Source organism: Ursus maritimus, unplaced genomic scaffold (genome assembly GCF_017311325.1).
Source record: "Ursus maritimus isolate PB19 unplaced genomic scaffold, ASM1731132v1 scaffold_1, whole genome shotgun sequence".
Classification (NCBI taxonomy): domain Eukaryota; kingdom Metazoa; phylum Chordata; class Mammalia; order Carnivora; family Ursidae; genus Ursus; species Ursus maritimus.
The window spans coordinates 38,557,127-38,584,805 of NW_024423343.1; the positions used below are offsets into that span (position 1 = coordinate 38,557,127).

Here is a 27,679-nt window from a genome sequence, read left to right on the forward strand (position 1 = left end):
ATTATTCCTGTTCTCCTCCCTCTGGACACTTCTCAGCCCTGGAAGATCCTTTCTAACAGCAGAGGCTGTGTGTGACTGGTGATGAATGTGTGGAAGGACCGAGGCATTCCTATATTGTCTCTTGAAAATTTTTAACAACAAAATTGCTGCCTCATTCACCACCACCCAAAGTGCTGCTAAGTAGAACCTGACGGCATTTATGAACTTATTTAAAATTTTAAATTATTTCATTATTGTAAAATAATACTAGATAAAAATGAATGGAGACAGTTATAGAAATGCTAAAGCTGACCACATCATTTAAATAATATATATGGGGTGCAGGGCTATTAAAATAAAAATTTAGGGCTTATCTATGGGATAGGCATTTTTTAGACATTATTACATTTAACCCCATGAAACCTCTGTAAGCTAAAAATTAGTATTCCTGTTTTAATAGTGAACTCTCAGACTTCAAGGATCAAGTACTAAGCCCTGATGCATCCGACTCCAAAATCATTTTATCTCACTACTGCTCAGGCAAGGTGCTTACTCAACATAAGCAGAACTTAATTATTCTTTCATCCTATGAAAAAAACAGATACAGTTAAATTACATCAGCTAAAATAGATGGTAATCTCCCTGAGGGCAAAAGCTGATGCCTTATCTTTTTGTTGGCGGAGAACTGAACCTCAGTGTGGTAGACGCATACTTCCAAATAGGTGCACAGGGAAAAATGTTGATTTTTTTTAAAAGGTTACATACATACTTTTTCAAAGCATGTGTAAGCATCTACATTGTCATTAATGGATTCAAATACCTGCAGAAAAAATACAATTTACCCATCTAAATAAAAAGTGAGGTCCGTAGAAAGGAAAGCTGAAAATGCCAAATAATAACATAACCCAAAAAATTAAAAACTTGGGTACTGAATTATATTTACAGATCTTTTAAGCTTTAAGGGCACATCAGCTAATATTTCTGTTATTCCAGGAATAACAAGCAAGCATAAGAACTTTTATGGTACAACTGACCTAAACATGAAATCACTTTTGAAAAACATACGAATGCAAGCTGTTCTCCTTATATAACACGGAACCCAAAGGAGCAGAGTGAAATCCGACTGTTAGTAGAATTACACTCTGCTGACCAGTCCTTTATACCAAAGAATTCAAAACCTGACTGAACACTTTTTCTTTACTGGGCTTTTCTTCTCCCTTCTCATTTTAGTTTCTCTATGCGGAAGAAAAGCCCAGAACAAGATTTTAAATTCTTAATTCCTCATTTTTTTCTGAAATTAGTTTATTTACTTTCAAATTAAGTCAGAATTTGTTTCTGAAAGAACTATACTGTATCTTTAGTTGCTGCATTGTTAATGATTCTTTGCAGTTAAAGACATGCGGAATTCCAAGGTGGGGTGCTTTGTTATTTACTTTTTACAAGTAACTCAGTTGGCCGGATGTTGAGTACTTCGGAACTTAAAAGTTTTTTTTCATAGAATAAAAGGACTTCTTTCAATAATGGAGGTCCTTTTGGCTTTCAGGTAGAATTATTCAGGTTTTCAGGTTTGTGAGTGCTGTTATTTCTGCTTCAGAATTTTCTAGGAAGAGTTTATTTGTGAGCCTAAACATACCCATAAATAATCTCTCTTAACTCTCAACATGTCTGGTTGGGTCCATGTCTGAGATTATTAAAAAAAAAAAAAAATTATTTCTTTCTTTCTAGATTTGTCTCCCTAATTTTGTTCATGTTACTTGTTACAGTAAATGGACATTCCTGACATTTTAATAATGTATACCTATGCACTGTAAATTTCTTCATTACTCCAAAATGTTTACTGTTTACTTTTGTGGTTCTGCACATTTTTTTTGAGCAGTCATTACCTGCACAAGAAATGTCTACATTGGCTCCTTTTTTTTTTTTTTTTTTTAGCCAAATACCTCATTTCCATCATTTTGGGTTATTTTTGAGAACGATCTCCAACTCATTCCTGCATAAAATCCCTTGTCCACATTATGGTCCTTAAGGTAATGTCTTTACAAATAAATCTCCCTATACCTGCTTCTCTGCTTTCAATGCTTTCCATAGTCTCGGCATTCTTTTGACTTTAATTCACACTTTTTTATTCCTTTGTATGAATTTACATATTTCTTCCTTTTGACTGGTATCTACCTCATTCTATTTTAAAGTCTTTAGTTTTTACTTTTGGTCCCCATGAAGTTCCCTGGTGATGCCAATTCATGAAATGGCATCACAGGTTTGTTGCATGGCACCCTCCCTGAATGTGAGACTTCCTGGTATTGGGGGGAGGGGAGCACACCTGTCACTCATTGTACTGATGATCCCTGCACTACTGACGACACTGTTACCCAAAAATGAAATCTTTAAACATCCAACTGTTTAGCCAATAGCATATACTTTACTAAGTAACTGTACCATTTTTTAAAAAATGGTAAATAAATGAAACTTACCCTTTAAAGAAGATTTCAATAGATGATTTGGGATCCTTCCCTCTTTATTTCAGCTTAATCCAATTCAGGGAAATTATAGAAGCCTGTCACGTCCGTCCAGAGGCTGTGGAGACCACAAATGCAAGGATAAAACAAGTCCCTCCTCCTAAATTTACATTCATTTAGATCAGCTGCAGCTAGAGTTTTCAGATCCCAAGCTTTATGTAAGGTGTTTTCCTTGATGAGTGAGTAGTAACTGTTTTCCCCAGCCTGTGAGGATCTTAGGTTTCCCCCTTTTAAAGCTTCAGGTTGTTCTTCAACTCTTCTTTTTATATTGCATAACCCTCAGGGCTTTATATCCGACTTGCATATTTAATGTATTTTAATTCAGCCTCGTGATGATCTGTATACACATTCATGAGCTCATCTTTCCCTTAGGACTTACACAGGTAGCATTCTTCACTACTTCCTGGCAACTCCAAGTCTGACTTCATGAATACCTTTATTTCTGCTCTTGCCATCCAAAAGTGTCGGAGAGAGTGTGATTACTTGATTAAATAAATAAAACAAGGTCTTTTGGACCGGTCCTTTCCTAACACCGTAACTACAGTAACTGGCAACACACACATCCTGTCTTTGCCTCTTCTTCATATGCTCCCCCTCGTGTTTTCATTCCTGTGAATGCTTCCCTTCACAATCTGGGAAGTTTTGTCTCACTTTCTCACTGTGCATTATGCCTCATCCTACAAGTATATTCCTCTACCATACCCACCCAGGACAGAACAATACAGTTTGCATTTGAAGAGGAAGAAAATTATTTTCCTTCTGTTTCTTTCTTCTTTGGGCAAGGGCAGGGAGGTGGAAGAGAAAGGTGTGAGTGGGAGAGAAGTAATGGCCAAAACAGAAACCGGTGAGGCTTGATCCAGCTGTATGGGTCACCTTGGAGGTGGTCATGGTCTAGAGTAATTTTTATTTATCTTTTTTATTTTTTATTTTTTTAAGATTATTTATTTATTTATTCGACAGAGATAGAGACAGACAGCGAGAGAGGGAACACAAGAGGGGGAGTGGGAGAGGAAGAAGCAGGCTCATAGTGGAAGAGCCTGATGTGGGGCTCGATACCAGAACGCTGGGATCACGCCCTGAGCCGAAGGCAGACGCTTAACCGCTGTGCCACCCAGGCGCCCCTAGAGTAATTTTTAATTGAAATGATATCATACACCACCTCCTGTCACCAAATATTTCCCATAATACCCCTCCCCTAGCTGCAAATCTCCTCATTTAATAATTGCCCTACTCTATAACACTGTCATTTCTGTATTGTCTCGGCTCCCCACAAGGATCCCGCTACTTTTTGTACTCTGCCTATAGCACCTAGCCTGGTCCTAGGCTTTTGATAAATGCTTGCTGGACTGAAATAAATTGCTTGGCCTTGCTCAGATTTCCTATTTCTAGCATGGAGAAGAACCTTGTCTCGATGAACACGTTCATCTTTACTGCACACTAAGGTAGAGTGACCAAAAACAACATAAAGAAAAGTAACATGGTGGACTTTTAAATTGCAGCATAAAACATTTTAATACTTTTTTTTTTTCCTGAAAGAGCTCATGATGAACCATTCTTAATGTTTGTTGGTACAAATCTCAAGATGCAGGCAGAAATGTTTCTGTGATTTTAAATACTTTCCACCTAGCATAGATAATAATCAAGGATAATTAAAATACATTAATGTTTTTGTGCAATTTTCACAAGTTCACAAAATAAAATGCAGCTTAAACTTGAGCCTGACTTCAGTCGTATCTACACAGTATACAGGATCATAAAATATTTGGACAATCACCAGATCGTAGGTCTCCATGTTACCCCACATTTAGATCTGGAAAAGCCACAGATTAACTTGCCCAATTTTTTTTTTTTTCATCTGCAAAACTGAGCTGGGCCAGGGGAGGGAGAGACAGAGGAGGGGAAGAGGGGAATTAATAACTGTGCAGCATTTATCTGTATCCTATTCTGTTCTTGCATATGCAAGGTGTGAGCTAGCAAACCATCAGCAGCAGGGGCAAGGAAATGAAAGCACATGTCTTAGGGGTAGGAGGCTGCTGTGTTAGATTAGTTGAGGATGGGATGTTAGGATTTTTTTTTTTTAAAGATTTTATTTATTTATTTGACAGAGAGAGAGACAGCCAGGGAGAGAGGGAACACAAGCAGGGGGAGTGGGAGAGGAAGAAGCAGGCTCATAGCGGAGGAGCCTGATGTGGGGCTCGATCCCATAACGCCAGGATCACTCCCTGGGCCGAAGGCAGATGCTTAACCGCTGTGCCACCCAGGCGCCCCAGGATGTTAGGATTTAAAAAAGAAGACCAAGATATCCCACTGTATCTGTGTCTTGCTCTAAATAATTACAATTAGATTTTTAACCTCTTGGAGTCAACTTATGCATCTTTTTTTCTTCCCTTTCCCTCGGCTTTGAACACGTATGTTTAAATGAGGAATTTTAAGTTATAATGCAACTTGCATGTATTGAAATACCACACATATCTTAAATAATTACCATAATGTTCTACCCAGCAAGTAAATCTGTAACATAGATGTTATAAAATTGGTTATGAAAATTTTTTGATCACGTGGGGTGAGAAAATTTAATAACCATTTTCTTTAAACATTTCTGATTATTAGGTTCAGGGAGCAGTTGCTTATGCTTTTTTCTGGGAGTGGCTGATAGTCCCAAGCTGACAGGGCTCTGGGACACCAAGGACAACAGTCTCAAAGCTGAAAAAGGTAGGGGGCCTGGGTGGTTCAGTGGGTTAATTGTCTGCCTTCTGCTCAGGTCATGATCTCGGGTCCTGGGATCCAGGCCTGTGTCAGGCTCCCTGCTCAGGTGGGGAGTCTGCTTCTCCCTCTCCCTCTGCCTCTCCCCCTGCTTGTGCTCTCTCTCTCTCTCAAATAAATAAATAAAATCTTAAAAAAACAAAAACAAAAACAAAAACTGAAAAAAGGCTCAGAAGGTTACCATTTTAAGGCGTCATTAAAACTTTGGGGGGAAAAAACTCCACCAGAGACTGAGCATTCTTGCTGCTGAGCTAAATGACGAGCCCTCTCCTCCCTTGCTGAGGGTGAGTGACAGCCTTACCTAGCCAGGGATGCGGAAACCATGAGGCAGACCGCTGTCTGCCCACAGTGTGGAGTGTGAGCCCCAAGGAAGCAAAATGAGATAATGGAATATGGAGACTGTGATTTACTAGATGAGGACACAGGTAGAATTGGAAATCCTCCACTGTCTGGAAAGACCAGATGAAGACTGGGCCAGGAGACCAAGGCTAGGGGAGTTTTAACAGGTGCTCGCACTTTGCACCTCTTTCCACCTTACTGTGTGCAGGATAAAGGCGTATTTAATAATGTTTATTAAGAATGGAGAAAAAACACCGTGTCAAGAGTTGGATAGTCGGGGTCAAAGAGACCTGAGTTCAAGTCCTGACTCTGTCATTGATTATGTTATATAACTAATGCCATCAGCCCCATACGTAATCTCAGTTTGCTTATTTGTGAAATGGAATAATAATCACACCGACTTCATAGAGGACTTGTTGTACAGGTTGGATGACATAATGTGTGTAAACAAAACACTTAGCACAGTGCCTGGCATTCTCAGTGAATGTTAGCTAAAAACAAACAATGAAACATCAAAAACATCAATTGCCCGGCCTCTCTTTATCTGTAAAAAGGTGAGAGTGAAGGAAAGCTGCAGGATGGGAAATCAAATCGACTGTCCCTCTGATCAAGGGCTGCTGTCCACCCTGTCTTCTTCCTATTTTGGATGGCCTTCATACCTCTCATCCTTGCCACTGTCAGAGGTTGCTAAAGACATTCCTTCCTTCCAATGTTTATCAGGTGCCAACGCTGTGTCAAGTAGTAGCTATGTGATGGGGGTGTATTGGTGAACACCTCACAAAGACTGTTGAAAAGATAGGTAATAAACGAAATAAACACACAAATACTTGTCACCTGGAAGGAGAAAAAAATGGGACTCCACTCCCGAGGGGTTGGCAAAGGAAGCCCCCCCTCTCTAAGGAAGCAAATTTAAGCTAAGGGACCAAAGATAAACAGCAGACATGGTTTCTGTCCACACCTTATGGCCTCTCTCTGCAGCACCTGTGACAATTGCCAGGCTTATGTGTCTTGTAACTCCCCAGTAGTTCTAGCTATCATAATCCAGAAGTGATCTCAAGGGACATTCGGGACAGACTATTTCCTGCCAAGAGGGATGCTAGGGGCATGGTCATAGATGGAGCAGCCAGGCAACCACACACGGACTTGTGCGGGCTGCGAGTACATGAGGACACTGGGACAGCAGGGTCCTGGCACAGGGCTGCATTCCCCTGCTTCTGAGGAAGGGGTGCCTTTTCTACTCTACACAACCAGCTAATGGCCCTATGCAGCCTCAAAATAAAAGCACACTTATAAATCAGTGAAAGGTTCTTTAAAAGCAGGCTGGCATCAGGGACTCCAGGTACCATCCAGGAACAGCTCAACTTAATCCTGAAGTATAGGTGACATAGAGGACTCATCACTATAAACCTGCACCATGATTTATAACCACTTTTTAAGAGAAACGTACATTTCCTCCTCTTGGCATCAGAAGGATCATGGTTTGGGGGCACCTGGGTGGTTCAGTCGGTTAAGTGTCTTGAGTCTTGATTTCGGCTCAGGTCATGATCTCAGGGTCTGAGACCGAGCCTCGTATCAGGCTCCATGCTCAGCGGGGAGTCTGCTAGAGATTCTTTCTCTCCCTCTCCCTCTGCCCCTTTCCCTGCACACCAGGGGAACAGCAGCTCAGGAACCCCTGCCTGAGGCCTCACACAAGCCACTTCTTCTAGTAACTGCTCCCACAGGGCAGTGCTGGTCCCCAAAACTGTGATAATGGCCTCCTCAGGCTCTCAAATCTAAGCAGTTCTTTTTGTATTCAGAATGATTCTCCTTCATACCAGAGTGGAATCATTCTTCCTGAATATCTAAAAATAAGCCACAAAGAATCCCTTTGTGGGAGTAATATGAGAAAAAAATAGTCAAAGGGAAAATGTAGGAGACCATGAGCTAAAAACAAGAATATGTCAAGTTAATGTTTGCATACTCAGAGCACTATCTAATTAAAATATTTCAGAGGGTAGAGGGAAGTTTTTATAGCGAATTGTGTTAAATTGGTTTCAATAGGTTTAACCCAAAAAATCCACATCTAATATTCTTTTGGCTAGCTTTCTTACATATTAAAACTTAAAATTATGTAGAGAAATTCTCAGGCTAAGACATGTTTTGGCCTAATTAGCAGCACTTGAGACTAGCAAGCAGAATTCTGATTTTAAAGATAGCACTTATACTTGAGGGAAGAACTAACAAAACTGGCCAGACTTGATTTCCATCAAGGTTTCCTTGGAGGGAGTTAAAGAAAAAGAAGAAAAAGGACTGAAATGACAGGAAGCAGAGTGGTCATTAATAGTGCACAAATTTTATGTGGACTTAGATGCATTAATTTAGGAAAATACAATGCTCTCACCACTTCTGGAGATGATACAAATTATAACTCTAGTTAATAGTTTCACAGTTATAAAACAGTTACAAACCCAATCCAGAAATCCTGGTTTTCTGACATGCAGTGTATCCATAGTAATTTCAAAGGGTTTTGTAAAAGTCTCAAAATAAAATTAATGTTTATTTGCCTGGAACTTGAAAAGAAATAAACATGAAATATAACTTCTGGTGGGGGGAACTGTGAGGCTATCCTAAAAAGACTGATAATCTTGATTGTAAGGACTGCCATTTTTATTCCTGGGCCACAGACATGACTGACATCTCTTGTAAAAGACTCATGCAAAGAAACAAACTTTTTGTAAAGAGAAAGTACATTAAATAATTGTCATCACTGGGTGCTTGGGTGGCTCAGTCAGTTAAGCATCTGCCTTCGCCTAGGGTCGAGTCCCTCATCAGTCTTCCTGCTCTGCCGAGAGCCTGCTTCTCCCTCTGCCCCCCTCCCTCTCTCTCTCTCTCAATTTGTCTGTCCTGAGTAAATGAATAAAATCTTTTAAAACATTGCAATCACTTATGTTCTAAAAATTTCGGTGCCACAATTGCCCTTTCCTCTGGCCCTTCCCTTACCCGTCCTCAGCGGTCCCACCTCGAAATCAAATTTGGGCTGACTCTCCTTATATGTATAAGTTCCTTTCCTCTGGATGTTTTCTTTCAGAACATTAATGAAAGGCAGTTTCCATGCACAAAGCAATGATCAGCAATGTCTTGAAGTTTGAGTAACCAGGAATACTGTACACGGCAAATCTTGCAATGATAGCGCTAGAACTGACGTAAGGGAAGCCGTGCAGTCTGAATGGCCTTTCACCCTACTGCTCCAATGTGATTGTCTGGATGCTAGGGAGATAGACGCACTGATTAGTTTTGAGATTATCCTCCAGCCAGGCCACTGTGCAGAATTCCAAGCGGGGGATAAAAACAACAGTCATAGTCACGATACAGGTCATGTATTCATTCATTCACTCAACAAATATTTATAGAGAACTGACAGTTCTAGGCACTTGGGATGCAATAGTAAACAAACTATTAGTACCATCAGCCAGCTTGACCTAATTGACATATACAGAGCACACTGTCCAGAAACAGCAGAATTCACATTTTTGTCACTTTACATGGAACGTTCCAAGACGCATCAAATTTTAGATTTAAAATAAATCTCAATAAATTTAATAGGATTGAAAATTTAAAAAAAAACTGTCTCTGACCAAAAGGGAAGGATACAAGAAAGCAGTTAATTTTCTAGATACATAGAAAATTCTCAAATAAAAAGAAAATATTTTGAAATCAATAAAAATAAAAACACAAGGTAGCAAAATGTATGTAACGCGGCTAAGGTAGAGTTTGACGAGAAATTTACAATACTAAATGCTCATATTAGAAGAGAAGAAAGATCTAAAATGAACAAGGACTGGCTCAGTTGTTAGAGCATATGACTCTTAATCTCCAGGTCGTGAATTCAAGCCCTACACTGGGCACAGAGATTACTTTAAAAAAAATAAATATATAAATAATATGAATGATGTAAGAGCTTGCACATTAAGCAACCAAATTAAGAATTAAGGATTGATGCCTACATTATCCATAAAAAAACAAAGAAAATAAAACAGAATTAATAATAAGATCAAAATAAACCAAAGTAAAACAGAAAAAAGAATAAAGAGTAGAAATCAGTGAATCAGAAAATGGACAGCAGAAAAGAAAAACAAATGAAACCAACGGTTTTTTCAGACAAAGTAAACATCATTATTCATTTGGTTAATACAAATTAAAGTCACGTAAGTCACCACTACAAGAACTAAAATTTAAAATATTGATAATATAGGGGCCGCTGGGTGGCTCAGTTGGTTAAGCGACTGCCTTCAGCTCAGGTCATGATCCTTGAGTCCCAGTATGGAGTCCCAGATCCGCTCCCTGCTCAGCAGGGAGTCTGCTTCTCCCTCTAACCCTCCCCACCCCACCCCCGTTGCGTGCACTCTCTCTCATTCTCTCTCAAATAAATAAATAAAATCTTTAAAAATAAAAATTTAAAAAAATAAAATATTGAAAACATAGTATTAAGTTTTAGCAATTATGTGAAACAACCAAAACCCTTATACACTGCTAGTGGGAATGCAAGTGGTCAAGTCCCTTTGAAAAACTATTTGTAGTTCCTTAAAAAAATTAAAAATACATAGGGGGTCCTGGGTGGCTCAGTTGGTTAAGCATCTGCCTTCAGTTTAGGTCATGATCCCGGGCTCCTGGGATGGAGGCCCGCATCAGGCTCTCTGCTCAGTGGGGAGCCCGCTTCTCCCTCCCTCTGCCTGCTGTTCCCCTCCTTGTGCTGTCAAATAGATGAATAAAGTCTTTATAAAAAAAAAAAATCAAACATACATTTACCATATGATCCAGCAATCCCTCTCCTAGGTATCTACCCAAAGAAAACAAAAACTTATATTCACACAAAGATTTCTCTGAGATGTTTGTAGAAGCTTATTTGTAACATCCAACAAATGAAAACAGCCCAAATGTCCATCAGCTAGGATAAACTGATAAACAACTTGCGGTAGATTGATAACAATGGAAAACTATTTAACAATAAAGCAATAAATACGGATACACGTGACAACGAAAAGAAACAAGTTCACTGGCCACGGACAAATCTTGAAAGCATTTTCCTGAGTGAAAGAAGCCAAAGACAAAAGAATGCACACAACACGACTCCATTTATATGAAATTCTAAAAAGGGAGCTGTAGTGACAGAAAGATGAGTGGGCCTTCCAGGGGGCTGAGGGGGTGGGGGAAGGAGAGGATTAACAGCAGAGGGGCAGGAAGGAAGCCCTGGGGGATGGAAGTGTTCTGTATGTTGATTTTGGTTAGTGGTTACAGGGCATTATACATTTGTTAGAACTCTTCCAAATGTATGCTTAAAATTATTAAATTTTATGTAGATTATGCCTCAATAAAGCTGAAAGAAATAGAAGCTATAAGAATGACATGAAAAAATCCAGTATAATCAAAGGAAGATTTAAAAAAAAAAAAAAACATGTTGCTAAGTCAGTTTCTGACATGCTAAGGAAATCCATCAAATCCTATCACTTTTGAAAAAGAGTGTTTGAAAACATGAGCATATTCATATTTAAAATTGAAGTTATATAATTACCAAGGAAAATAAAATGGGAAAAGCAAACAAAAAATTTAAAAATGAAAAATGAAAACAACTTTGGTATAAAGCATTTAAGACAGTAAGAAAAAATACCCCCCCCCCTCAAAAAAAGGAGAGAAAGAAAAGAAACCAAGAGAAAGACTGTTGTTCAAAAGTCATGATGGGGGGGCGCCTGGGTGGCTCAGTGGGTTGAGGGGCTGACTTCAGCTGGGGTCATGGTCTCAGGATCCTGGGATAGAGCCCCAGCCCAGAGCCCCAGCATCCTCGTAGGTCTGGGCTGCCAGCTCAGTGGGGAGTCTATTTTTCTCTCTCCCCCTGCCCCACCCCAGGCTTATGCTCTCTCTCTCTCTCTCTCAAATAAATAAATAAATAAGATCTTAAAAAAAACCATGATGGAAGAACTGTTTATAGAGAGAAAGAAAAAGCTTGATCTCTTGATCAAGAAGCAGAATAGAAGAGAAAAGTCCAACCAGATCGACAGGACTCTGAACAGCCTCAGTGTCAGGTTTGTGGCTGACAAAGAGTATAGGCCACTTCCAGAAAGTAAGTTCTGTATTATATGAGATGTATTATCTAGAGATCATGGATATTAATTAAATTTCGGTTTTTGCAACAAACCTTGAGTTCAGAGCAGACTTCTTATTTACACAGAACAGCCAGCCACCAAAATCATATTCAAGGGAAGTTGTCTTCTACTTGAGGACTAGAACTGTGTTCCCCTTTTTGGCAGTTAAACCTACAAACTCTCTGGGGAACGAAGATTCATTCCCTGGGGATTCCCAACAATGACCCTGACTTGCCTAGCACCACATCGCCACTGTCTGACACTCCCCAGCTGATTGGATGGGTGCATCAGCTCTGCTACTCAGGTCTGATGAGACCATAAGCCGTTATGAGAGAGAAGGAATCCAAAAGACAGTGTGTTGCAGACTTAGGAAATTTCGTTTTCTCCTTAAATGTAGGTATTCTTTTTTCTCTTTAATAAAACTTACTTATTTGAGAGAGAGAGAAAGTGCGAGAGAGAGTGAGAGGAAGAATCTGAAACAGACTCCACTGAGCATGGAGCCCAATGTGGGGCTGGATCCCAGGACCCTGAGATCATGACCTGAGTCAAAACCAAGAGTCAGCTGCCTAACTGACTGGGCCACTCAGGTTTCCCAAAATATAGGTATTCTTTTAACCTAGATCCACTGTACCAGAACTTTTCCTTCTATTTCTTAGACTGGTTAAAAGGAGGCACTGTATATCAATTTTTTTTCCCTAAAACACAATGATTTTGAAGAATGCTTATTCCTGAAATACCTGCTGTCCTAAATCCTTGAGGGCAAAAGATTCTGAGACAGTCTGATCCATGTCCAGCGAAAACGAGCACATTCTTGACAAAACTACAGAGCATGCAGGGAAATAAGTAATCCTGATGCCACAAAATTCCAGCTGTTCATGAGCTTCCTGAGAACCCTCAGCAGCTTGTGGGGAATGACATCCAGAGGAGGCAGATCCCTTCCCTAAACCTGAGTCCAGTGGGACTGAACAGCCCACTGCACTGATGGGCAATGGATTCCAAAGGGGCAAAGTGTGTCAGAAGTGGAGTCAAATGTGAGGCTGTAAGAAGCTGTTAACGTTGAACTTCCAGGAGCCTCTTTGACAGAAGTACCATGACAGTCAAATTCACGGCTACTCAGGCTGCTGCCCAGAGAATGCTCTCCAGAGGCTAAAGGGCCAATGCATCCAACGTTTTGGCTATGTAACCCAAATTAAATGTGTTCTCAGGCCATAGCTCCTGTTCAGCTGAAGTCTTGTGACTAGTTGTCTGAGATGTGTCACAACCAACTAGTTGTTCTTAAGTCCTGAAATGGGCATAAATGTACTGAAGTTTACTTAAAATATTCACAAGAGTGGATTCATAGTTCTATTTACTTGCAGTCTACAAGCCAGAGTGTGGTTGCATTGTAGTCAGTGGATTCTGGGATTATGTTCAACCTTGGGCACACCCCATGCGAACATCACCCAATAGGTACATCAGCAGAAAGATGGAGAAGGACTGTGATAAGGCAATGGTACAATTGTAAATCCATTTGTTCTACTTTTTAAAAAGATTGGCTAAGACCCAAGAAAAAGTACCACACTCTCCAGACTTGAACAGTGAGACAAGAGACTTGGCTAAATTAGAATCACAACTAGACTTTTAATTCAAAAAAACACCTTTCCTCTGTTTAAAGCAAGCCCAAAAAGTATTCTTATAGCTTTTTCATTAATTCAAGAGGAATGAAGTCTCAGAAGAAACATATCTGAATGCTTCCTTCTTTTCGCCATTTTCCCAGCACATTAAGCCACAGACAGTTTGACAAATAAGGTCAGAATTTGAATTTGCACACACTGATCATTAATTTCTCTGAAAGAAAATTGCTGATCAAGTGGGAGTGTCTAGTTCCCATGGGGTTGAAACCAGGGCATTTCCATTTGTGTTATGTAAAAGGAAATCTAACAGCAAATATCATTGAAAAGTTTTCCGTTTTCTTGGGAAGAGATTAGTTCTAAGTATCACAATAACCCTTGTTTTTCTTTGTGTATCTTTGTCTTTTTGTTAGTCCTAACATTAAGAAATCTGGTCTCTGGGGTACCTGGGTGGCTCAGGTCATGATCCCAACGTCCTGGGATTGAGCCCCTAGTCGGGCTCCCTGCTCAGCGGGGAGTCTGCTTCTCTCCCTCCTTCTGCCCCTCCTCCCCACGGTTGTGCACGCTTGCTCTTTCTCTCAAATAAATAAATAAAATCTTTTAAAAAATAAATTAAAATAATAATAATAAAAAAGAAATCTGGTCTCTGCATTTTTATGCACCTATGGCAGAACAATGAACTCTTATTAGAACACTCCCATTAGTGAAGTATTAATATGATTCATGTTTTAAATTTAGATAACCCAGGCTGCCATTACAGTGGGGATCATGGCTACAGTTCTCTGTGAAGAACCAAGTAGTAAATAATTTAGGCCATATGGTCTCTGTAACACCTACTTAACTCTGCTCTTAACAGCGAGAAAGCAGTCCCAAACAATGCAGAAACAAATGCATGGCAGTGTCCCAATAAAACTTTATTTGCAGCTGAAATTGCATTTCATTTAATTTTCATGTCATGAATATTCTTCTTTTGATCTTTTCCAACCATTGGAAAATGTAAAAATCATTCTTAGCTTGAAGACTATAGAAAAACAGGTGGTGAACCTGATTTGGCACATGGAGAGTAGAGTGTTGACCTCTGACTTAGAGTCACACTGGCCCACACAGCACCTTATAATTATTGTAAAAAGACAAGTCACAATGCCTCAAACCATGTGTAAATAATTAAATAGTAATTTGGGGGTACTTGGGCATTGCATGTTTGGATTCATCCTCAGGAATCCCCAGGAGACTGCTGGAATCACAGCTTCTCTGTTTTCCAATAAGTCTTAATAGTGAAAATCACAGGGGGTGGGGGAGTTCAGCACAGGTTGGCACGAAGGTGTCCCGTCCCAAACAGGATAGGTCTTTTTAGTTTTATTTTGTCTCAAATGTTATTTTGAATTTGGCAGTCTATTCTAATAATCTCTTTTCACCAAAAATTTCTGGGGAAGCTAAACCTTTGGGAAGGAGTGCCTGTTTGTACAGAGCCCTGTTCCTCCAAGGATACCGTACTTCAATCTGAAAAGACAGAGGCAGGTTTAGGGATTGCCACAAAGGAAAAAACAGATAAAAATTTATATCATATTTACTTATTTGAGAGACAGAGTGTGAGAGCAGGGGGAGGAGCAGAGGGAGAGGGTGACAGCAGACTCCTCTCTGAGCTCAGAACCTGCCGTGGGGCTGGATCCCACGACCTTGACATCATGACCTGAGAGGATACCAAGAGCCCGATGTTCAACCGACTGAGCCACCCAGGTGCCCCAATAAATAAATGTTAAAAAAATAATAAACTGCTACAGTGAAACCAACTTATTTCATTTAAACTTTTCTGTAAGAAGGGTAAAAGCTGTATAAGATTGTTAACATATAGGAAGAATGATTTCAGAATGAAAATAGTGGAAAACTGCAGGATCAAATCCATTGACACGGAGCCTTCCATCCCTAATACCAAGATAACAAGAGAGAAGCTAACAGCTGAGGGCAATTTCTCTAATTCTTAAACAAATGTGTATATTTAAATTACCGAATGGCTCCCGTTGTTTTTCACTTTCAGATTCTTTTAGTTTTGCTATCTGGTATGAATCTCTGCTTCTGAGTCCCAACCCCCACCGAACCCCTTGATGTAGGAAGATTTACCAACTGACATGTTTCTGTTGTTTTCTCCCAAGACACCCACTCTCTCAAAGGTCCAAACCAAAATCTTAAGTCAGTCCAATCCACTTCCAAAAGATTCTTCTGTTAACTCTTAATGCAAGCACCGATGCCCTCTTTTAAGAATGTAACCCAAAATTATACCCTGAAGCTACAACAGTCTATACCCTTGTGAGTTACCATGACAACCCTCAGATTAGCTTCAGGAAAACAGTAACGAGTTTCATCCTATTTCCATCACTGTGTTACACAGCCCCATATTGCCCTTTGGGTCCTATCAGGGGAAAGATCAGGACTAATTCTTCTCCTTCGATTTGCTTCTTCAAAAAGATGAGATTGGAGAAAAAGGCTCCCCTCTCTTTGAAATGATTGCAGTCAAGGAAAGAAAACTTGCCAAAATTCTGCGGTCAGATTTTGCTTTGCAGCCTAGTTTTTGTTTGGCTTTTCTGTTTTTTGTACATTTTCTTTTCTTTTTTTTTTTTTTTTTTAACATTATGGGTATGGCTACAAATCTCAAGTTATGTCTTACAATACTGGATGTCCCACCTTCATAGCTTTACAAATGCAGCCAATGACTCACTTTGGAAGGTCGCTGGTTTACCTTGAGAAGAGTTTGGATCTGACTAGGTACAGCAGCTCAATACTTTCGTTTTATTTTTAACACAAACCAGATTTCCAGTCAAAAGCAAAACAATGCCCTTTTCCCCCCTCCTCTCCCCCGTGCTCCAAATCTTCAGTTAGCATATCTAGAAATGTCTGGCAACTAAGCTGTCAGGGCATTGGGCCAAAAAGATGGTAAGGCAGAAATTGTTTATCTCTGGGCCAGGGTTCAGCCTTAATTTATTATTATTATTATTATTATCATTATTATTATTATTAGAAAAAAGGAATGAATTGCTAAGGCGGTTCTATTGGAAGGCGTTTAGAATCACATACTAAATACAATAAGCTCTGGGCAGATTTCAGATATTTTATTTTAGAGCTCTATAGAAGTGTTTAAAATTTAGGGATTCGAACAGTGCAAAATACAGCTTCGCCCACTGAAGTACTGCAGTTGTAATCAGGGACCTGCTGACAAGTGTCCGGAATATTTCTGTCCATTGTTGTCCTTTGGGCACTGCGTACAGGGAGCGCTGTCTGTGGTTCACCTGTTACACACCCACCCTTCAGTCCTTGAAACCTCAATCAATCGTTTGAGTTTCACAGCCAACAATGGGCTATTTACTTATAGCAGCGTAATGATTCTCCTACCCGAAGTGCCCTTATGAGAAAATCTATTACACACACAGCTTTATTTATGGATACTATTTCCTAAAGCATGAACATTTCGGTGTTGGACTTGGAGAACTGAAAAGTACTTCTGTTTGGGGTAATTAAAAAGAGAAGGACATGGGGGTTGTGAATAGAAACCCGACTCGAAGAGGACCGCACATTAGGAAAAAGAAAGGAGGTTGAAGCGGTAGAAGAAATTCCAAGCCCCCAGGGCACATTTGGATGGTGTTCTCAGTAAAAAGGCAATTGAGACTTGACTAAAAATCTCAGGGACTGAGCTTCAGCGTGAAGTTATCAGTAAAGAGTTTAAGACTAGATCAGGTTTTGGAGAAAATGAAGATACAGCTCCTTGGCTTTATGGAGTAGGTTACATGAAGATAATTCAGAACTTAAATTTGTATTAATTATTACAATTATTGTACGTTAAAAGAGGATTGGGATCCAGAATCAAAGATGCAAGAACAAACCTACCACCCATGTCAACAGAAGAAAAATAAAACTCAAGATTCACATAATCTGGAACAAGAGAGCCAATCTCACTGAAGCTCTGTAGAGCTGAGACCTCAAATAGTTTCAAGCATACAGCAAGGTACAATAAAAAAAAATGAATCCTACAAACGCCCTTTACTACTGATGTGTCACAGATACTCGGTTTATTTAGCGCGCTCATGACATTGCTTTATTTTAGTGAGTGGCAAAGCAATCATAACGGCTTCTACATAGATACTTCTGACCTCCGTTTCCTGAACACTGTTTCTCCTTAAGGTTTTAATCTTCTAGGGGCGCCTGGGTGGCTCAGTTGGTTAAGCATCTGCCTTGGGCTCAGGTCATGATCCCAGGGTCCTGGGATCGAGTCCCAGGTGGGGCTCTCAGCTCAGCAGGGAGCCTGATTCTCCCTCTTCCTCAGCTGCTCCCCCTGCTTGTGCTCTCTCGCTCTGTCAAATAAATAAATAAAATCTTAAAAAACAAACAAACAAAAAAACAAAAAAACCTCCGCTATTTCTCAAGGTTTTAATCTTCTAAATCACATACGTTCTAAGAGAGAAGTTTCCAGAAATCTAAACTTGGCTTGGGCCTCCTACATTGGGGAGTTGAGAGTATTTCAAACTGGAAGAGGGTTTGCACCAACAGAGTTAATTCACACATCAGGCCTTCCTATAGCCTGGATTCTGAGCTTCTATCCCAGGGAGTGGACACCCTCCAGTACACTTCCAAGTTGGCACTGACCCTACTTGGCATTGGCCTACTGATCTGTCTGGGCCTGTGAGTAATTTTCTTTTATGTTTAAAATTGTACCCTTGGCACAGGTAATCTAAAGGTGCAACATATTAGAAAAAAATTAAGATCACGAAGCAATTCCAGCAGAGAATATATAACATAAGGCAGGACTTGCAAAGTCGTTACACATCTTCTAAGTTCAATATTAGGTCCCAGGAAACACATCCACTGTTTCATCACCTCATCTTAGTCTTTGTATTATACGACTTGTATAGTAAGATATAACTTATCTTTGATTCTTCCACTTCCCCTTTTCCAATGTGGTCAGCGTTATAAAAACGGCACATGCTTTTTAAATGTCTGAAGGTGCCTATTTACACTATATGGAAATTTACCTGCATTTATTTTCATTGTTTACTGTCCCCCTAACTTCCTTTCACATTTCATTTACTATTCCATTTAATCATTTCCTAAAAGTGTTTTGCAATTCGAATCAGTCCTTCTAATTGACTGGTTTAGCATAGTTACTTTTTTTTAGCGTTCAGTTTGCCCCTTGATTTTTCCGAATATATTCCCTCATCACATCATTCAAGTATTTTGGAATTAATGATCCATTCAAAGAGATAAGGTCATGCTAGCTATGTATCTTTTCCATTACAATGTTATGTATCTAACTGATTTAACAATTTACTAGTTCAATTTTCTGATCAGCCTGAAAATCTTTGCTGATCAAATTGCTTATTTTCTGACTAAATTACACACAAGCCTCAGACTATTTATCTGGCTGTTAACTGAAGGACTAAAGTGTGTTTACTCTGCAAATTACCGAGACGTTATGAACAATCCGCATACCTATGCACAGCTATCTGTGGCTACAAAATTATTTCACAGTAGGAATTAAAAGATTTCTGTTGTTGAAAGTTTCCTTTTTTCTAGTTTGGAAAAGTTTATCAGGTGAAGGGATTAAGAACATGCCACCCCAAAATATACCTCTTTGGCATACTGATTATTTTGAACTGAAGGCACTTGAGAAATAGAAGATGCAGGAAGGACTGTTGAGCCTCCCTCTTTCTATCTAAAAGCAGGTATTGAATGTTCAAGGTGAAAAGCACCCTCCCTCCAGCAGCAAGAACAGTCTTATCATTAGAGACTGGGAGTCATTGTGGAACGGACCTTACTAAAATAGCCCTTATCTTCCATTAGTCTCCCCTCTCATAGAATCCTAATCACTGTCCCACAATTCACCACCCCAGCCCATTCCCCTTTTTGTCTTTTCCTATGCTCACAACTTATGGTTTGTGTAAAAACCATATATAAGCTTTCGGGCCTGATGGCTTATAAGCTTTCCGGCCTGATGGCTTCTTCAGGTCTTCGTTTTCTATCCGAAGACTCTCATGCATTTGTAAAAAAAAAAAAAAAGAGAGAGAGAGAGAGAGAAAGAAAAATTTAAAAATTTGCATGTTATTTTCCCATTAATCTGTCTTATGTCGGATTGATTCTTAGGCCAGCCCCAGAATTTAAGAGGGTAAAAGAAACGTTCCTCCCTGACACAGCAAATCACACACACACTTTCACGTTTTTGCCTATTACTTTATATAACGTTGCCTGACAATTGTGTCATATATCCAACATTCTACATCGTCCTAGAAACTAGCTGCTCAGAATTGAATCTTGAATCTTGAGAGGATCACATCAAACATGTAATCTCTGTCTTATTGGTTCTTCACAATTATAATTATGTGGACCACACTATTGACTCCTAAGACCTTAGATGAAGGGTTAACCTTGCTTAGAAATATGGCAAAGAGCCAGTCACCTGACTTTTTCTTCTTATGACTTCCTTTGAAAAGCGCAGACCTAACAATTTAAAGCTTCAAATGCATGATTCCCTGTGTATACAACAAACATTAATAATTTAATTTTCTATGTGCCAAACACTTACATTCTTCATTACAGTCAGCAGTTGCTACGTCTGTTAATTCTGGTAAGAACATGAGAGGTCTGGAGGGGGGAAAGGGACAAAGTACATGAATCTCAAGCTTAAAGGCAGCAGAATTTCTCCTTGGAGGGTCAGTTTCTAGTATGTAGAAATTCAAGTTAATGTCTTCAAGAAAATATTCCACTAATACCCCAGAAGCACTCTGCCATTCTTGATTCTTGGTCCACTGACATTCCCCATGATATCAGTTCAGATGCTTAAATAATAAGGAAATACGCACTACCACACTAAATATCCTTTCCATGGCCGCAAAAGTCATTTGTCTTAATCCTAGGTTGGATTGAACATAAGACTTACCCCAGCAACAGCTTTCAGGGTGCGCCGGGTTGAAAGAAAAAGGATGCAGTTTTGCTCTCCCTTCAATGATTCTATCTTCGCCGGAGGCTGGGGTGAGGAAGTCAAAGGGTCTCACCCTGCCTCAGTCTAAAGTATTCCTGCCAGGCTCTTTGGGAGGGGTTTGCTGTTCTAATTATCATCACAATGGCTCCCCATCTAATCCTAATCCATTGCGTATTTCTAGCTTTTGTGATTTTTATAGACTGCTAATTCTCTTTGTTTTTCTTAGTATAGATCTGCTGAACTTCCAAACTTCACTTCTTAAGTGTATGGAATTCTTTAGGACAGTAGTTGCACATTTGATATATAACTGACTTCAAGATTTCCAGCTTTGAAGTGATGACTTTCAAGACTTTGCCCTGTAGTGTTGACTGTAAAGTGAACACATCTCAGAGAAAACAGTGCTGGCATTGTGGGTTCTCTCCCTTCAAATGTGGCTCCCACAAACTCAGGGCTGGCTTTTTCCTTCTTGGAGTCTACATAGTTCCTTAGAACTACTGAGATGTGAAAGTGTCAGGAATGGGAGAGTGTAATGCTAACATTTTACTTCTGTATAGATACTGAGTTCTCAGGAAGAACATGAAAGAGGGGTGGTGCTTCCCTTCTAGTCCCAGATAAAACTAAACTCTCAGGAGGAAGTTTAAAACGCTGAATAGGCATTGTCATTTGCACCAACGTCAATAACAACATTATTGCAACTGGTAATTTCTAGCATGACTGCTGTGTCTCAGACATTGCACTATGCATGAATTATCTCATTTAATGCTCTGAACAACACTGTGAAGAAGGGGCTGTTACCATTTCCATTTATAAAGGAGAAAATTGGGTGGCTCGGTCAGCTAAGTCTCCGACTCTTGGTTTCGGCTCAGGTCATGATCTCATGGGTCATGGGATCAAGCCCCCCATCCCGCTCTGCGCTCAATGGGGAGTCTGCTTAAAGATTCTTTCTCTGCCCCTCCCTCCATTCACGCCTGCACACTCTCTCTCTAAAATAAATAAATAGATAGATAGACAGACAGACAGACAGATAGATAGATAGATAGATAGATAGGGGCCCCTGGGTAGCACAGTTGGTTAAGATACCCACCCTTGATTTTGGCTCAGGTCATGATCTCAGGGTTGTGAGATCAAGCCCCGTGTCAATCTCAGCACTCAGCAAGAAGTTTGCTTGAGATTCTTCCTCACTCTCCCTCTGCCCCTCCCATTCCTACTCCCTCTAAAATAAATAAATCTTAACCAATAATTTTAATAAAAATAAATTTTAAAAAAATAAAGAAGAGGGGTGCCTGGGTGGCTCAGTTGGTTAAGCGTCTGCCTTCTGCTGGTGTCATGATCCCAGGGTCCTGAGATCAGAGTCCCTTATCAGGCTCCTTGCTCAGCGGGGAGACTGCTTCTCCCTCTTCTCCCCACCTGTGCTCACTCTCACTATTTTTTGTCTCTCTCTTTCAAATAAATAAAATAAATTTAAAATATTTTTAAAAAATAAAGGAGAAAACTACAGTTTACTAGAATAAATTGGCCTAACTTACTAGAGATAGTAACGAGTGGTACTACTATACTATAATCTAAATACAGACTAACTGGTTCAGCAGTTCCTGCTCTTTACGCATTCACCATCTACAACGGGACCTGCTGAGCAATTGACTTTTAGAGATAAGAGCGGTCTTAGATGTTGAGTATCTCCTTGAATTTGAAGGATTATCATGGCCACATATTTTATTTATAAAGGCTTTTTAAAAATTATTTATCTGTTATCTAATTCTTTGCCCGGACTGCTATTGATAGTGAATCAAGAGTATCAGATAATTTATCAATTCTTTACTTGTGGAAAATATATTTAAAAAAAACATAAATCAAAAATTAAGGAGAGGATGTACTGGTGATCATTTTTACAGCAAAATTATTTTGCAAAGTGTTTGTTGTTTTATGGAAGAAGGAGAAAACATTCCTTTTCGATAGTTACCCATTTTTATTTCAGTTTTATAAATTTATAGAAGTATCAGTCAAGAAAACCTAATCATTTTAGCTATTGTGCCAGAAAATCTCCTGCATTTAAAACTTATTTTTGCCCTAGAATGCATTCTAAAAATTGACTTTTCTAATTATCGTTGGTCTTCTCAGATATCCCATTAATATCTTTGATGCATTTGCTCATCAAATTACACAGATTTCCAAGTGGGATTACCAGTCTTAACAATTTTGGTATTAGCCCCACCAACAGCAACCTTGGAAGATATTTTGCTTATCTTTCGCTTTAGCAAATGTTTTATTGTTTTGGTATCATTTGGTATGAGTAACAATCTGGAATTTGCCTCTGAAACGTATAAATTTCTTACTTTTAAAAAAGGCATACATAAATCGTTAATGATAATAATAAATGCTTGAAGGAATTTATTTTTACAATATTTATCCCAATTACTGAAATGTTTTTTTAAAAAAGCAGTCACATCTTCCTTAAACATTTATATCTATGCATATATAATTTAAATTGTGTATATATATAGATATATTAAATGATATACACATTTATATTTAAGGAAGATTTTATAGAATCTGAGAAAGAAAGCCAACACATTTCTTTTTTACAGATATAGAAATATATAACTTCTTTCAAGAATTGAAGGACAAATTCCAAGATAAGGTTTGTCTTTTCTTGGTGAGAAAATATATTCTCATTTCTAATAAACTGTCCTTCTCACAATAATACAGAAAACAGAATTGTTGCTGAAATTTTTTTCCACTTTAAATAGTGCCCTCTTTCAATATACAGTATTACTTAAAAAAAAAAAAAAACTTTGAGTACATTACCTTTAAAAATGCTTTTGTTATTTATTTTGAGATCATACTTACATCTTTAGCATTCCATTAATCTGTACCTACTTTTCAAAAACTAACGTGAGTTACTTTTTATACTAAGTGATTTGCTTAAAAACAATTTTTTTTTCTGGTTTCAGGAAGCAACAGGTATTCAGATTATTGACTCTTCCAAGTAGTTTTTTCTTACTTTTGAGGCAGGAGGGAAGGGAGCCTTGGGAGACAAGTTGACCAAGGTAAAGCCATTTGGGTTTTAGGGTAACCCTTATTCCAAAAGTCAGCAGGTCATAAAAAGAGTCACAGGATCCGACTCATGGAAGACCACAAGACCGCACTTCCAACCAACTGAGCCAGCCGGGTACCCCTATGGTTACCTAATTAAAAAAACAAAAACAAAAATACCTTATAAAACCCCTTGTTAGAGGCAAAGGGAAAATCCCTCTTCCTCACCTGGGAGGAGAGACTACTACTTTGTCTATGAAGTAGCTTCTTTCTGACTCTAATACTTAATAAATCTTTGCCCCTTCTCTAAACGACTTGCTCTTGAATTCTTTCTTCCTCAAAGCCAAGAACCCACTTGGTGAGGAGCCTGAGGCCCTCCCGTTTGGAGCCTTGGCCAGTCTGGCATCACTTGGTAGTGATGGCCTTCTCGCTCTACTCCAATTTTTCTTTCTTTCCTTCCTTCCTCTCTTCCTCCTACATTTTCTCTTTTCTTTTCTGTTTCCTTCCTTCCTTCCTTCCTTCCTTCCTTCCCTCCTTCTTTCCCTCCTTAGTTTTTCACTTTTTCTCTTTTTTGAAGGAAGGTGTCTTAAAGGAGGCATTACAGAGTCCTGACTCTGTTAAGAGCTGTTAATAACTTTTAGTAAAACGCTGGGGCCATTTAAAGGCAACATGTAGCTTTTTACTTGTATTTGAGATGAGGAATATTCTCTTGACATCAATACCAGGCTCCTGGCTAGGTAACTGAAGTTTTGAAAATCCCAACCTTTGTCGGAGACCATAGATCAATGTAAAGGACCTTAGGGAAATTGAGCTTTGATAATCCTACTCTAAACACACATGGTGGGAGGGAGTAAAAATGTTCTTCACCGTGTCAAAAGGAGAAGTCCATCATCTTACTTTTTGAGAGCCTAGCATGGTTAGAGGTCAAAACAGGAAGTGCCATTGTTTAGAGGCAGAAACATGAAAGTTCTGTTCTTAAAAACACCTTCAACCTTCTTCCCCATGAGGACATTTTGAATGCAGGAACTCTGGGTGGGACCATATGGCTTCCTGTATTCTCTTTAATCAAAGTGGTAAAGTTTGTTTTTGTTTAAAAATGCAGTTAAAGGAAAGATATTTTGCCGTGTCAGAAGAGAACAACATTCAGTTCCTTTTAGATTTTTATGAGCATCTGTGATCATTTGTCATATGTGGCTAAAAAATGACCAGTGCTGATGAAATGCCATTTTATTTTTAGAGAAAAGCTTCAGCACACTTTCCCAAAATAATTTTTTAAAAAATCTCTGCTGCTTTCCAGGGACGTTTTGTCCATGGCTAAATGTAGGTGCATACACTTTTATAAAAACCATCTTTTAACCCAAATATACTGATGGCAAAAGACTTAAATGCCATGGTCTCTGGAACTGATGATACAGAATTCCACTTTCTAGGTTTCTGCACAAATACTAATAAGTCATTCTTAAGACACTTGTTGGCTTGAGTTAATATTTTAAAAAAGCGGAAAATGTTACAAACCTAAAAAATGAAGGGGAAGCCAGAAAACAAATAATATGGTAAATAGATATATCGGTCTCTAACCTTTTATTTCCAACCTTTAAAGTTTTCTCCCAACCCATGTTTGATGGCAAATGAATATTCTAGAACCAAACTAATCATTCAAAGTAAGGATAGGCATAATTTTCTACAGGGAGAATGAACCCAAATAATATTTTTCTCTTTTCCTAATGAAATAAGACTATTTCAAACAAGGATATACTGATATATTGAGGGAATATTTTCAGCCCAAATGCTTAATTTGAAGTTTATCTTTATTGGTAAGCTGTCATGACACCAAAAAGGCAACTTAGTAGAGTAACAAAATAAAAGACAAAGTCCTCAGATAATAAACTAAGAAATTAAGATAAACACCTCTCTACTCATCCAGATCCAGTCAAGGACTTGATAAAGGACACCATTTTGTGTGTTCTTCATTGTGGTCTTAAATATATATGAATTTGGAATTCCTTCCATATTGATTTCTGCATACAATCTCTGGAAAAAGAAGTTTTCTGACTTCCCTATCAGAGAATATGAAATGACTGGCCATAATGAAAAGTAAGAAGCATTTTGCAAAATTATCAAATAAGTCTAAGAATAGGTGGTGTTATACTGAATCTCCTAATCCAACCAGCAACTACGTCTTTTTTTTTTCTACCAGCAGAGTGTAAAAGAGGTAAAGTTATAGGACCAGAATGAAACTTTCTAGAGGTCTCTTTATCCCACATGTGTTATTGTAACAGAATGTGCTTGAGATTCCATTTCTCATCTGCAAAAACCAAAGGAAGCAGCAAGAATTAGCAGAGTAGAAGATGGGAAAGTGATCATCCCAGCGTCTTAATGTTTCAGAGTGTGATGTGATCACAGGGCTATTCAGTTTAGCCTCCTACATTTTCACTCTCCAAGATCATGGTGTTTCTGGCTTGTTTTACAAGGTGAGTTGGAAATTTAATGGGGTTTATTTATGCAGTTGGAATTTTGAAATAGAGGGTAAATTAAAAGGAAGTAAGACTTGATTGCAGGATCAAAGTTCTATTTGAAAACTGTGGGGTTCTTACAGGAAGAAATTAGAAAGCTTTAAAAAGCTGTACATTTAAAAAGTATTTTACAGTTTACAAAACACTTTTATATAAAATTATTTCATTTACACATACAATGAGGGAGCTCCGAGTCTACTAGCAGAGCAGTGACCATAACAGCGCATCTCTTTGCCTCATCTAAGACTCTGCATTTTCTCTTTTTCTTTCTCTTTCCCGCTCTCCTTCTCTCCTTCCTCCCACTACCCCCAATGATTGAGTCTGAAACTTACTATATGGATGCTTAACAACACAAAACTTTTTGAGGCCAAATTTAGTGCCCTATTTATTTTTGCATCTCTAGTATCTAATCCAACATAGGTATTCAGCTAATATTTGTTCAATGAATGAATAGAATAAGATAAAAAGACAAATTGAAATACATCTGTCTTTCCAGATAGTAAATAAGTAAATGAAAATAGAAAATTAATATTATAGATTTTAAACAATTATTTAGAATATCAAGTACTAAATTAGATGCTATCTATCAACTGATCTGTTCTCTATCTTGTTAGCCTCACTCCAAATAATACATTTTGTCATCTATTATGGTTTACAAATTTTCAGGTCATTAAGTCATAATTAAAATTTAGAAAGATTTGTCTTATTTTACTGATAGCATAAGAGTTAGACCCCATTCTTCAGTAACATAAGGTTCATTGAAATACAACAAATAAAAATGGTCATTGACAATTATTTCTCAATAAAACTGGGGAACAATGGTCATCATTACTTGTCACATCTGGGAAAGTATTAAGACTGTGACCATTAAGCCAGGCTGTTGGAATAATATAAAAATGATCATTTGATGCTTTTGGAAAACTGTGAAATTTATAAAAGAAATATAATAACAATAAATAAGGAAACCTGCCATAAATAGAATAAGAGTTAATGGTCACAGTCTTATACTTTCCCAGATGTGACAGGTAATGATGACCATTTTTTCCTGAGTTTTATTATATTATTCTATCAATCTGGCTTATCCATGAGTAGATTTCAACTGGCAACTGGCCATACTTAGAGAAAACAAGATTTCACACATATATTTTGTTCTGCCTGCATGTCTAGGTAAAGATCCTGGATGTGTTGAGCTTTATTTTATCTCTGCAAAGTCTCTCTAAGTAAATATTTGTGTGTGTGACTTGGAAGAAAATTTAGAGGAAGAACTAATTTATTATTTATTTAAGATTCAGAATCATTGAGGTCCCATCCTAGCAAGACATACCGAGAAGAAGAATCTCAAAGAATATACATATTTTACAAAACCAAACCCATCAAGCAAATAAAGATGAAACATCCAGTATCCAATTTAGATTCTCTAGATCCATACCAAAGAAGAAAATACGGAAAAAAATGGCCCACGCTGTAATTTTGCCAACTCAGTTAACTGCTGTTAAGAAACACTACATGATGCCATCTAGTGACAGGTGACCAACATATGATTAATCACATAGAAATGATGGGGTGAGGAGGTGAATTTCCCAGGGTTTTGTATGTAAGGAGAAAATCCTTCTGAGAGAATTACATTGGATAGATTCGTTTTATTTCTCTGGGTACACGGAGTGTATGAAAATTTATCAGAGAGCTGCAGCGTGGGGATTTTTATTTTGAAAGACTGCATTGCCACCTACCTCCAAATCTGCACCTCCACCTCCTTCTGCCGCTGCCCTTCACCATCCAGTCCGCAGCTGAGCTCAGAACTGGTGCGTGTCCTCAAGTCGTAGCCCCCCGTAGAGTGACAGGTGGTGGA

The 27,679-nt window shown here is 38.6% G+C and overlaps 1 long non-coding RNA gene across 1 annotated transcript; it reads right to left on the bottom strand.

Annotated features, from left to right (window-relative positions):
• Positions 1-1,932: 1,932 nt before the first annotated feature.
• LOC121105447 lies at positions 1,933-27,679 on the bottom strand. Its single transcript, XR_005837976.1, has 2 exons — positions 27,561-27,679; positions 1,933-2,553 (listed from the first exon to the last, which is right to left on the bottom strand). It is a non-coding gene; the product is annotated as an uncharacterized LOC121105447 (long non-coding RNA).